The sequence below is a fragment of the Plectropomus leopardus genome, chromosome 3 (assembly GCF_026936395.1).
Source record: "Plectropomus leopardus strain MGB_pleo_1.0 chromosome 3, ASM2693639v1, whole genome shotgun sequence".
NCBI classification, from domain to species: domain Eukaryota; kingdom Metazoa; phylum Chordata; class Actinopteri; order Perciformes; family Serranidae; genus Plectropomus; species Plectropomus leopardus.
The window spans coordinates 28347537-28361855 of record NC_142178.1 but is presented as its reverse complement, the minus strand read 5'-3'; the positions used below and the strand labels follow the sequence as shown (position 1 = coordinate 28361855).

The 14319-nt window shown below is 37.7% G+C and overlaps 1 protein-coding gene across 2 annotated transcripts in view; it reads right to left on the bottom strand.

Annotated features, from left to right (window-relative positions):
• The window catches only part of LOC148190015 (uncharacterized), an 83313-nt gene extending 68994 nt beyond the window's left edge, over positions 1–14319 (bottom strand). For both annotated transcript variants that reach the window (XR_015776287.1, XM_088075990.1), the window contains exons 1-5: positions 14263–14319; positions 13644–13760; positions 10315–10416; positions 8954–9020; positions 8604–8672 (exon numbers count right to left, since the gene is read on the bottom strand). The gene's annotated coding sequence lies outside the window, so the exon portion shown is untranslated. The remainder of the gene's footprint in view (positions 1–8603; positions 8673–8953; positions 9021–10314; positions 10417–13643; positions 13761–14262) is intronic.

The window sequence follows — 14319 nt, the reverse complement described above, 5'->3', positions numbered from 1 at the left end:
AAAGTTGACTGGACTAATAGCACATATTTTCGGCACATGCATGAGACAAAATAACTCTCCATACCAGCCGGCGGCAGCATTCATTGTAAGGGAAACTGGAAGATCGACAGACGCTAGTTAGCCAATTAGCACTTCAACAACAATACCTGATGTTGAAAGAATAAAGCATATTTACTGTGTGCTAGCCACCATATAACACAAGGAATTGCAAACCTTTTCTGCTAGAGTTCAATGGGTAAAAAAAGCTAAACATACGCAATATAATAAGTTCATTTTGACCTCATAACTTTGGCTGCTTGTTTGATTTCCTTCACTGAGCTGAACTGCCAGAGTGATGTCTCTCCCTGCCAGGCATCACCAACGCCAATGCAGATTTGAGATGCTGAATCAGCTAAAAAAACAAAAAAAAAACAGCTGACAAGGGTTGACAAGGGCCGACTAGTGCTAATGGTGCAGGATACACCGCAAAAAAACAGGCCACCGATGACCCGACATTGACAGTCGGCCAGCTTGGTGTGTCAGGGCCCTGAATAAATGAGTGGTGAAACATAACAAATTTAGATACTTAAAAAACAAAGGGCTTGAGAGGTTTTAACAATTTGAAAATAATGCAAATCATTTACTGTGGCCTCAACAGTCACCAGAGTTTAACACCATCAACAAAACAGGATTGTGATGGAGTATCACCTCACTAACACACTTTATGTTGTTTTCACTTTCCATCTGTATTTCGGCGCCGGCCCTCTGTTCGTCTCACTGAACTAATCTATTTAGATCAGTGATGTAATGACCAATTGAGACCACTATACAGTCTGCCAACATGGTCATAGTCTCACATTGTTCACAGAAATTGCGATGGTGGTTGAGAACAGCTGTTACAGAAAATACATTTTCGTAACCGTCTAGGAACTCAAGCCATCTGGTGTTGCACTCAAAGAAAGTCACTCTTGTTTTAAAATGTCAATATATTTCTCTGTCCACTGAAAAAGACAAAACCCACCATGTAGTTACTGCTCGGTGCTCTTTCTTAGGGTCAAACAAGCAGCAAAATACTGAACAAACTACCTGTGTGCTGTCTACCAAAGCATTACAGGTTTTTATTGACTGTAGACAACCCAAAATTACATTATTCGAGTTACCCTTATATATTGGTAATTACTAGTTTAGTGAGGATCCTTTTATGTCCTCTTGGAAAAAAGGATATTCAACTAGATTTGCTGTCTTTACCAAAATTGTACTATTATCTGGTCATCCTAAAGGTGCTGGCAATTACTTATCACTTATTTTAACCACAAGTCTTTTGAAAATATTTGAACATTTCGAAAGTCATTCACAAAAAAATAACAGGTCTTTCTTGAGAACTGACCCACATCTTTGATCAGCACATCGTCATAGCCTCACAGAAAAACATGGTGTTAAAAAAGGACTTTTGTTAACAATAACAACTGTCAGCTGCAGCTGAGTCACATGCCAGGGAAACTGCATTAGGTTTCAACGACAGAAAAAAGTCTAGGAACTGAGACCGTCTGCTGCAGCACTCAATGAAAGTCACTTCCAGTAGAAATACCACCCAAGGGATTGTACAAACATCCTTCACAACTCCTCCCTGCGTTCAACATCCACCCTTGTCTGACTATGCTGTCACAGTTCCAGGAAAAATGTACATCAATAACTCAGGACTTTCACTGAAATTGTTAGTAATCACTGAATTGGAAGCAGAATTTCAACACTGCACTATAAATTAAGTGTGACCTTATTTTTCCATTAGCTAGACACCCGGCGTCAGACCATCTTTAACTTTAAAAAAACAGTAACACCACAGTGCGGAAGTATTTAGAAGAAAAATCCAAACTTAAAGGTTCACTGTGTAGGGTTTAGAAGGACATGTTGGCAGAAAAAGAATAGAATATTATATGTTTTCTTTAATGTATAATCCCCTAAAAAATAAACAAGTGTTATTGGATTCTCATCCACAGAGATCGCCGTGTTTCTACAGGAACCCCGAATGGACAAACGAAATACTGGCTCTAGATAGTCCATTTGCATTTTAACATCGGTCACCATAGTGAGTAGCCCCTCTGCAACAAGAGTGTTTGAAAAACAAAGGGTTTTTTGATGTGAAACCGCTTTATTTCATGTTTTATTGATTTAAATCATCAGGTCTGTTTGTTTTAAAATTAAGAAATTTCTGGGGATAATTCAGCTCCCAGAAAAGACCTCCTGAAAGTCTGGATCTTAATGTGTTTGAGAAAAAACGATAAGCACACATTAGCAGGTGCTGGGCTAACAGCCCATATCTGACAGCATCAGAGAAACACTGATTTCAATCGCAAAACTGCTTCATTCAGTGTTTTCAACAGTTTTAATCACCAGGTCGGTTTGTTTTGGAGAGGCAGAGACCTTTGCAGGTAATTTGGCTCCCGGTAAAAAACAGTGACCAACATCAATGAACAATGAAGGAACTCTGAGCAGGAGATGTTTCAGCTGGTTGCAATCTGCATAATCCTCACCGCTAAATCCTGGAACTGGACCTGAACTAGTAGCTAAAGTTACCAAATTAATAACAATACATTTAATGTAGTGGAGTAGACGGAAAAAGAAGCATTACATGAAAATACACGTTGCTCAAAATTGTACCTACATATAGTACTTAAGTGTACTTAGTTTCATTCCACCGCTAAAAATAACCACACCTGATATTCCTGATATTACTACATTCCAGTTTCTCTTTTTCATAATTCTCGATTAATTACAAAATGTGATGAAAAAATTTACTCCAGACATTGCAATAATGGTATTATGTTAAATAGGCAATTAGTCCTCATTAAAATGAGATTTTTATCTGGACACGGTTGGGTTTTAATGAAAATAAAGTGCAGAAATTTGCATTAACACTCGTCTTTAGGTCTGCAGCAACACAGCCGCTCCTCACTCTCTCCTCACTAAGGCTGTTACCTCAGACACTGCTCCGCTGAGAGCTGACCTCTGGGACACACAGCTAACTATAAAATGGTGTACACTAAGCTTGCATGCTAATGTGCTATTTGAGGAACATTTCTTTGTCAACACAGCCAGACATAAAGCCTGAGATTAAGGCCAGAGCTGAAAATAGGTGCTGCTGTGATTAAGAATAGACTGTGAGGCTCAAGTGCTGTAGACGTTAAGGAGGACTAAGATGGGCTAATTACACCACATCTCCTGATATAATGGTAGTCCACCTTAAAACCTGGATAATCTGGTCAATTCTTTTCTCCAGTTGGTAAGTTAGTTAGTTGGATTCTCCACTGAACTATTTGCACAGCAAACTGAATAGGGGGCTCTGTTATAACCCTTAGGTGGGCCAACACCAGAATCTCAAAGGATTTCATGAACACAGACGTCAGGTTGACAGGCCTGTAGTCATTTAATCCTGTGATGGAGGGTTTCTTGGGGAGTGGGATGATTGTGGAGCGTTTAAAGCAGGAGGGGACTTCACACAGCTCCGGTGATCTGTTAAAGATCCTGATCTCCTGTCTCTGAAAGAGCTGACACACATCCTCTTCACAGATCTATTAATAGATATTTTTGGAAACTCTTGCCAAGAGTTGCATGAGTAGATCGATACATCTCTCATGTCTGCATGCTGAGCAAAAATATGCAGCCAGCAGCTGGTTAGATCAGTTTAGCAGATTTTGAGATTGCCAGCCCTTTGTGGCCTGTTAAATCATAAAATGGCTTTTTTTAACTTCTGTTGGGGGCAAACCAACCCTGTGAAATCTGAGCAAATTGGCCTGATGTCTTTCAAAACCTGGCAAAAAGGCAATGAGTAATTTAAGATGAAATTACCCCAAAATTAACAAAATGAAAACTACCTAAAAATTAGGCTAATTAGGAAATGACCTGGAAGAAAAGTGCTTAAAAATAATACTAAATCTGTAAAACAATTTTAAATATATAATTAGGATAATTACAAATATAATTTTTTGGGACATTTTCCTCTAGCTTAAAAAAAATCCAAATAAACTTATTTATTGCAGTTCGTGGAACATTTCTTGCCAAGTTTCTCATTGCCCTTTTTCTACATTTTCAAAATTTGCTTAGATTTTGAAGATTTAAATACTTGTGAAGGTGTCTGAATGCAGTTCAAGAAAACTGATGTTTATTCAGGTTTCAAAGGTTAAACAAGATGTTAATTAGTGAACTTTAGGGGTGTTGGTCGGTGGATTTTGTTTCCTTTGGACAGAGCCAGGCTCACTGTTTCCACGTGTTTGCAGTACTTACGCTAAACTAACCAGCTGCTGCTCCTAATTTATCGGGCAGACATGAAAGTAGTATCAATCTTCTCATCTTACTCTCAGCAAGAACGCAAATAAGCCAATTCCCAAAATTCAAAACTGTTCTCTCAAAGATATATTATGTAGGGTTTTCCTAAAAGACAACATATAGACTCATTCATAAGTAATCCCTCTCAGTCACCCAGTAGTAGTCTGTGGTGGTCTATTTATCTGCAGGAACACTGCCCTCTGCCTCTATTTTCTTATTTTCTTCCTAGTTTGCTGCGGTCAGGACATCTCTTGGCACAGGCCACAGGTGAGCTTAAGATTTAATAAAAAATTAAGGACTGGCTGCCAGACTGTCCAAGAGGAAGATATAAAAATCGCAGACACCGCACCAAAAAATGCAAAAACAAGGCCAAATGCCAAGCAGAGTCAATCTGGGGTCGGTTTTCACTTTAACAGTCACTGACGATATTGTTTACAAACAGTAACTGACAATTTCCTCAGTGTACCCTAAATATTTTAATTAAAGTGTTATATATACAGGGGTGGCTTCGTCAGACTAAAGTTTTTTTGTTAAAGGTTTTTGTGTCTATGTATTTCATTATACAGACATTTTAAGGCCAGTTATTGTTCTGAAACCTTCTTAGCCGAGTTTTCTCTCCATTTGTCGTTAGGTCAAGCATGCCACTTGGCACATAACATACCATAATACTTAATTGGGAGACATTGAAATAGACATTGAAACTGATATTTAAAATGCAGACTTGTTTTTAACACTGCTCCCTTTTTTATGCCATGCTGGACTTCTGTCACGTCACCTGGCAACTTATACATGGCAAAATTTAGTCAACTTATTTACCAGGACAAAGTCAAATTTTAAAACAGTGCTGTTTTACTGGCTGAGACTAACAAACATTTTATGTCTATGGAGATTTAACATTTAACGGGCTTTCTGCGTGGACTGAGGCCGTTTTGGGTATCTAATTGATACTTTTTTAAAATGAATTGATGCCATTTGATCAGTTTTGAGAGTGTTTCCCCCCTTGTCCCATTAAATCTCTTTAAAAACACATAAAGTTAGAGAAGTGCAATTACTGAATATCAGAAGAATAGAAAAGCATAAAGGATGATTTTTCCACTGTTCTCAAGAATAGCAGGAAACTTTGTTTCCCCAGGGACACAACTATTTAATTGGTGAGCAAGATAAGGACTTGTTTGCATGTATTGCTGCAACATGTTCCAAATTAAACTAAACCATGTGCTAACTTTGTTTGGTAAACTACTTCTGATGAAGGAGAAATTGCATTTGAAGAAAAGATTCCCAGCTGTAGCAAAAAAAAAGATAAAACCTTTATCAAATCTACAAACAAGGTGGCCAACAAGTTGTGTTCTATATGAAAAACTATACTTTTCTGTAATTAAAGGTCTTGCAGACTTTTTTCCAAAAGGTGGGGGGCCTACAGCAGACATGGTGTGATGCTGAGGACAAAGCAACAGGTGGCAGGCCGTATAAAACACCACCTGTCTTTACTGCTTGAGAAAGACAGCCCTGAGAGGAGAGCAGATGTACTTGAGAGAGCCCGAGGAAAGAAAAGAACATGAGAAAGGAAGGCACAAGATGAGAAATGCTTGAGAGTTGGGAAAGAATGAAGAAAGAGAGAGACAGGCAGGGAGGCACATGTCTTCCTCTTCAAAGTCAAATTACTTCCAAACTAGTTTACATAAAATATTCGGCAATTGGCGCTGTTGTTGAGAACAAATATATATAAATATGTTCTTCTCCTATGGCATAGCCTCCGAGCTATGACAGCAGTGGCTGCATAGTGCCCTCAGCTGGTCAGAAGGGACTACTACACACAGTTTTACTTCATCTGAGATTGGCTTCCTTGTTAGATCTTGCAGAGTGCAAACAATGTTAAAAAATAAAGATGCATATATAAATAAGTCAGAAGATCCTACAAAGAATTACGGAGCCCTATAATATAAACAGTAAAATGCAAAATTATTAGGAACATCAATTTCGGTATCAATTTCATATTATTAAAACCAACCTAAAAATTCAAAGAAGAAAAGGTCCATTTTTACATCATTTAACCAAGACCTGATGGACTCCATGACAAAAAAAGCCATTCAAAGTGAGTCATCTTCGAAAAAAACATGTTCCATATTTAGGAAAAAAGTCTGTACAACTTCCTGTATAAAATACAAACTATTTAGTTATTCATTACAGGCATGTTTTCCCTCTCAAATATTGGCTCATCTTATTTTGTTATTTAGAGAATAAACTGAAGTAAGATAACAAAAAGCAGATGCCACATTCAACACACTCCTCTGTGTGTGTGTGTGTGTGTGTGTGTGTGTGTGTGTGTGTGTGTGTGTGTGTGTGTGTGTGTTTCAGACTGGAACACACTGAGCTCAGACTGTACAGATTACGTCAGATTTCTTAATGTTTTTGTCTTGTTTTTGATTAATAGGAAGTTCTTAGATGCATGGATTGTGTGTGTTATATTAAACTGTAATGCCATTTATAAGAGTTTAAATGCAACCCGGTTAAACTGTTTAACTTGCTGTTGTTAAGTATTGATCCCGCCTTCTGCCTCAGCAAATGTTTTCTTCATGTGTCCTCTGGTTGGATCAGATACAAGAGCAGCTCTTATCTATATACAAACACTGTAGCCGATCCTGGATCAGAGTGTGTGGTTATCTAACAATCAAGTGCTGAGTCACCAGTGACTCAGCAAACAGAAAACAAAAAAAACTTTGTCTGTCAAGCATAGTGCTAGGACACACGCTGTGCCCTACAGTGAAGGACCAACCTGCTCTCATCCAAAGGCAGGGCTGGAAATTAACTCTTTTGTCTACCTGCCACTGTGGCAGCTAGACTACAAAATATACCAGCCACTCAAAAGCTTGCCGGTGTGTTTTTGGCTTCTGGATGAAGCAAATCTAGCAGCCACTTACATTTTCTATCAGCATTTGGCTGGTGGCTGGTGCAAATTTCCATCCCTGTCCATAGAGAATCAAATTAGGCATTAGGTAAATTTGATTCTGATGCACAAGGCACCCTTTAAGCTTCTGCATGAGACACACAGGGCTTGCAATTAAAGCCCCTTTCCCACTAGACAAAAAACACTGACAACTGATAATATCTGGTATTTAAAGAAAAGGTTACAACTCATTCACTCCCGGGTCAAATGACTCTGCGTTGGTATTTACTGGCTCCGTTCAGCAGTGATGCAAATACGATACCCAGGTGGACACATTAACTTTTTTTCTCTTTTCTGGCACGATACAATGACATGCTGCTACAAATACATTCTCCATCCAAGCAGCTCTTGAATATTGTTCACAATAAGTCTGTATTGAGTTTGAAACAGGGACTCCACAGGTAAGTAGGTATAAAAAATAAGTAACTACTGCAGGATTTTCACTGGCCTCCGTGCATTTTTGTTTTCTTTTCTGTTCTGGCGCATCCATGATGTCAAACTTGACAAAACAGAACCCCCCCCTCCAAAAAAAAAAAAAAAAACCCCCAAAAAAAACACAGTGAGGCACACTTTTTTACTGCAGAGTAGCATACACAGCTCTGGTCCACTGGCAATGAGATCACCTATTTTTAGTGGATTTTGACATGTTTAAAAAAACAGCATCTGCTGCAGCCCATCTGCCTGAATGATGTATCAAGTAAGAAAGTCTGCATAGTGCGGGAAGGAGGTGTTGGAGATGGATCAATTAAACACAAGACTTTGACCTAGGAAACCTCTGCTATGGTTCCCTGGAAAATCAAAAGTGAGCACTGTTTTTTTCCCGTATGTAACACAGCTACAAAGACAAACATGTCACATACGTTTCACTTGCTTACATAAGTGAATTATATAACAAATGCACTTATAGTAACCCAAACTATTATGTTTTTTCTACGTTATAAAGTTTACCAAAACTCAACAACTCACAAAACTCAGGAAAGACAAAGCATTTTTTAAAGAGAGTCTGGTGCTTAGAGCCTGAAACCAGAGAGCTGAACTGATCACTTCTATTGATCAAACACATATGTGAGTGGAGTCTCAAACTGAACAGTTTTAGGCTGCTCTGATAACTACCAGAACTTTTGGAAGCTTCAGTCGTGTTGGTACCATGACTCATACAGGATGCCAAAGAAAATGAATGCCTTGGCAAAGTTAGTTGTGTTAGTGTGTGTATAAGATAGTTGAAATAAAAAGCAATGCAACATGAAGAATAATGTTAGCCTCTGTGTCTTTCTGAATGTATTGTCTATACATTGTTACGCCCCTGTGAAACTCTCTTAAATGTTTTTCTTTCATGCAAAGAAAGAAACTGACTTACGGATGTTGGAGTTCTTCCCACAGATGGAGGAATAGCCACCAGCATTGCATGGAGGATTGCTCAATGTCTCTGTGGAAAGAGAAGATTAGAAAAAGGCCATGAGAATAATGGAGCAGAGCGTTATGCAACTGTGCAGATAATAAAACGCCTGAACTCACAAAAGTGTCTCAAAGCTTTGATTATTCATTCTGAAAATGAAGTCCATGTGTGTAATGTACTAAATCATTCTGACAGAGACACTATTGTTTTCTGCTTTCTACTGGCTGCAGGCCATCAGGAAACTCACTGCTGAACCCTCTTATGCACTGTGTTATTAGGGTCCCTGGACCTCACTGTGTATGTTTTCTTACCCTTAGAACTGAACATCCAGCAGAGGCTGTTGTAGAACCAAGAACAATCATTTCATATCCACCGGTCCTGGAGAGAAAGCATGGATCATAATCACTGATTTGTTGCACAATGGAGATTTTTTTTTATAAAAACAACTGAGAATAGGAAGGAACAAAAATCAAATAGCAACATGTTAAAATGAGCACAGTTGAAGAAATAATTTTGGGCAAATACCAGTAATCTGAATGGAGCCAGTAACACTAACCGAACTGAGTGGGGGGAATGCAAAAGTCTTAAAGCATGAGGGAGATGTAACACTTAAAAAAAATCTGTTTGTCCTTGTTGATGCATATTTACATGTACAGAGCAAGGTGCTCCAACCTCTCAAATTACAAAAGAAACAAGTGGACAATGTGAGGTTTCTGTCATGTGTTCAAAATAGCGTCACCACACGGCAAACAATAGATCAATAGAGACCATACAAAAACATACTAAATTATCATACATCACTACCTCAGCTTGAAAACACATCTCAAAACCTAATTATATTCCAGAAATTCCTTAAACAATTCCGTTTCCTCTATTGTCTCTAATGCCTTAGCTAATATTCACTTCCTCCAGGATTTCAGGAGTTGTTTTATGGATAGCTGCAGCCTGAAATGTCTAATTTCATTCAAAAGAATTGCAAAGCATGATGCAGTGTTTGTTGATGTTTTTTGTGATGAAATTGCAGAAGAAAGTAAAAAATGCAAAAGTAGCTGTGATTCTGTCTGGGATTCGGGACCTATTGTGATGACCATTCAGTGTTTCCCACAGAATAAGGATCTATCAGCAACAGCTGATCACCGATGATCACCTGTTGCTGCTGTTAAATGCAGCGCTGAAGGGCCATCTCCTTGATCAGCTCTCCTCCTGCTCTCACTACCCGGTTAGCACATGCTAACATAGCAGCAGTGGCTAATATCTAACACTGAGGCATTCAACACTTCCGCAAATCACGGCTCAACTGTGTCATTATACAGCTTAATAACCATCGGTCGCCTTAGCCATGTGATGCTCAGAGTTTGCTCTGTCACTGTTTGCATGACTGTCCCAGGTGTCACGCCTCCACCCCAGGAGTCTCATGATAACCAGGGAAAGAAAGAGAGAGAACAGGGCAAGGAGGGGCTGAATGAATCAATACACTGTGTGCAGATTTACAACAAAATGAGATATTACCTGTTTTAAATAGACAAATTTGTAAAGATGTGATAAGACCAAACTGCAAGGTTGTTCAGAATGCATTTGGATTGGCTAAATTTGCAATAATTGTTGCAACATCACAACATTATGGAGGAACTATACATTATATAGGCCTACATTATCGTGGTATGGTTTGTACCTGTAGGTAGACACCACCCAGCCAACTGTCTTGATTTCCATAATTGTTGGTGAGTTGTTGGAGAGACCCACACTCTGGAGGACTAAAGATGGCACAGTTCAACTGGTGGAGGGGAAGAGGACAGAGGGACATAATGACACATTAAAGTCTGACTTCCTCAAGTGCACACGGTCATAATCATTTATAAATATTATATTATAACATTTGCTGCATAGAAATTAGATGGTTGACAAATGTGAGTTTGAAACAGGCTGTGAGGATATATTTACCTAATTGAAATCCAAATTTGATTTCCAAATGGATGCACATTATGTAAGAAATCAAAGTGATTTAATTTAGGGAATCAAAACTGCATTTAACAACCTGCTTTGACTGTACAATGAACTAATTATATGGAGATGTGAGTTTATGTGAAAATTATATTTGCATTACTACAGCGGCTATTTTGATAGATTAATTAAACAGATTACTACCTCCTTATGTACCTTAATCAACATATCCCTCTGCAACTGCACTCTACTATAGAGTGACTGGTCTGTTTGTACAGTTTGAGGATAGGATGTGTTAAAAGCTTTGGCAGCATGAAAAGAAATGAGAAACACTGATATATGTCACCACGTTTTCACACAGAAACATTCATGTAAGATCAGATATGACATTTGTGACAACATTATCTTCTGTGTGTGATGTAGCATTTAAGTCAGTAGATTTCTATATCATATGCACAAATGTTACAGCTTCAAGTTTGCGCATGAAAGATTTACTTGATAACTTGATGGCTAACAGTTGTTTTACAGTTCATCATAATGGAAAAGAATCGGGACTTCAATCAAATGATCCTTCATCAGTTCCCTGATTAAAACGTCAGCCTGTGATAGCCGATCTCTTTGCACAAACTCTGGTGAACTAATTAAAAGTTGATGAACTAATTAAATCCAAAAAACTTTATATCACATCTTTCCATTGATGTAATTGCACAAGCATGTGCATGAAAAATGAAACACTGTTACAAGTCACTCCATCATTCACCTGACCTTGAATCCATTACAATAGATTCTGTGAAGTTGGTGAAAAAATATTATGTTGCCCTCTTTCCAGTGGTTTTTGTATACTTTTCTCTTTTAATGAAAATTCATCAACTTTTTAATACCCTTCATGCCATGTGAACAGGTGACTCTTAAACCATACTGTATGTTTTCACTACACCGGACAGATGAGACAAGTCTGCTTTAATTGGATGTTAGTACTTCCTCTGTTTCATATTGATATTTAAGTTCTGCATTTCTTTTTTTCACTGACTACCACATTTATCGTATTCTTTGCACTGCATGAATGAGAAACTCCTCTTTTAATTGAATTGCGGTGCTTCTATTTCATATTAATATTTTTTAGTGATCTCAGCCCTTCTATATTTCATTAATATGGAAATAGATTTTTTTGAAAAAAAAAAAAAACCTTCCATGTCCTGTGGCCAAGTACTCCAAACCAAACTCTACACATAAAATAAATATGAGACAGACTAAAATTTTAAAGGAAATGCTATTTTTTTAAGTCACAGGGTCACATTTTTAAATACTTGTGTGTCATGAGACCATGTGACCCCAACACAACGCCAAATTGTATACTACACTGAAAATAATCTATTGGAATTCATTGCTTCTCATATTTTACATTATTTTAGCAGAACTTTATCATTTTTTAATAGCCTTAATGTCATGTGATTCCAAACCAGTGCCAAATTATTTTACTACACTGGACCAATGAGACTGTTATTAGATTTTATTCCAACTTCTATTTTATGTTAATATTTTTAATGGAGATTTGCTACACACAAGCTTATTTCAAAATTGTACTGAAGGACAGTACTTGAGTAAATGGATTTAGTTTTACATTTCTACATAACTACATAGACCATTCCTTTCATTTAATCTCTCTTTGTCAAACTTTGTTTCTAAAGGTTGCTACTTTCATCATTTTGTTGATTACAGCTTCAGCAAATGACATTGAAAATATTACACTTGATACTCATTCAGACCACTGAACCAAAAGCATGAGAAATGAATGTGATTAAATTGATTTGTGTGTAAATTTTAGGAATTTACAATCAAATGCTTGTATAATTTGTGTCAATTTTGCCTTTAAAGTCATTTAAAGTCAGTTTTTTTTTTTTGTTTCACATAAATGTTTGTTACATTCAATAAATGTTTTTTGTTTCATTCCTGGGAGATTATGTTCAATTACTACGAATCCAGTCCCATAATATGTAATCTTTTTTTTCATTTTATTTTCTTGTCACTATGTCCATTGTTCAATGATATTCCTAACTGCAGGTGTTGCAGTTGTTCATTACTTGGATATGTTGTTGACTATATTATCTGGTAGCATATGTTCAGAATTAAACAAGTTTACTGTAAGACCACCTCACGACAATGAAGGTTATCTTGTGAAACAGTTATCTTCTCACAACTGCACCTTGTGCTTGAATTGGGCTTACAGGTACACAAGGATGTGAAGCTTTTTCAGAGGGAGGGGCAAGGTTGTACCATGTCTTCACACTTTGCTACTCTTAAATGATACCTCCAATAAATGTTTTCTCCAAATAGGCATCAGTGATGCCAAGAAGACGCTGGCTCTATACGGAGTTATTAGTGGTGAGATAATTTGGTGCTGGTGCTGTCTAGGCATGGAAAGCAATGGCAGATGTATTCATTGCTAAATTTGGGATGCACATGCGCTGCTAAAACTGTATGGAGATCGTTGGAAACAGGTTGGGTGTGGGAAGGGGGTTGGCCACTCATCACTAGGTTAAGCTTTTTGTCTTGTTTTGTGTCTGTATTGTACTGTGGTTGTCATTTATATTGTGTTTTGCCTGTACACATGTAAAGCAAAAAATGTTTAAAAATGTAATTACAAAAAAAGTTTACTACAAGACATGCCCTTTGTGTGTGACAAAATTATTTGCATCATTAATCGCTACTTTCACTCATCAAAACTGAGAATGTTGCTCGTATACTGATGTGTGAACTGAAAGCTATTTAGTATTTCTAATTTAACTTGTTACAATATGGATTATACACCTGCTGCTTTTGAAGTATGCCCAGAACAGGATGGAGGCACATGACTGGTGACATCATTCCATTTGTTATGTTTTTGAGGGGAGACAAAGCCTGCACAAAATCAAAGGCTGAATTTGTGTATCAATATAGTTTCACTTGAGAAAATTCTGACAAATCTAACAGAGTCTGTGACAAATTTTCTGAAATGTTTGCCTCAGTGTTAAAAAATGCATTAAGGACAAAGGATGGTTCATCTTTCCAACTTTTGATTACCGGCTAAATGTTGGACAAATGTGCACTGAAGGACATTTGGAGATGCTGTGCAGAGGTATTGTACTGAGATGAGGATCTGCAGCTGCACAGTCAGGGAGCAGGGTGACCACAGCATCACTACAGGAGACATGAGAAAAAAAGAAAGAAGGATTTTGAGTCAACAGCTCAGATCATAGCCTACATCGCTGAGGTACTTAAGTATTTAAAGCTATACAGAAAAATTTCAGACATGTATCTAACGTTACACAAACATTCAAACATGTATATCACCAGTTCCTCCTGACACATAATGTGTATTTACCTAGGCCGACGAAGAGCTTCTCAGATAATGAGCCTTTTAGTGTGAAAACCTAACATTTATCGTCAGACTGACTTGATGTCAATCTGTGCAGCGGCTGCATCTACAAGTGTTCATGAAGCATGGACACACTGCATAACAATCCTAACGTTAGCTACGTAGGCTAGCGTATTAAGGTTCTCCCCCTGGATAAAACGAGAAAAATCACGATATACGGTTTTCAAGTTACATGCTGTATATTTAATATACACAGTGAGTTTTCTCTATAAGCTGTCGCCTCTGGAAAATGCGCATTTAAAGGGAAAAATCGACGAGACTCACCTATTACTACACTAACAAGATCCGTGCACGGCCATGACTGTATGTCATGATTTAAAC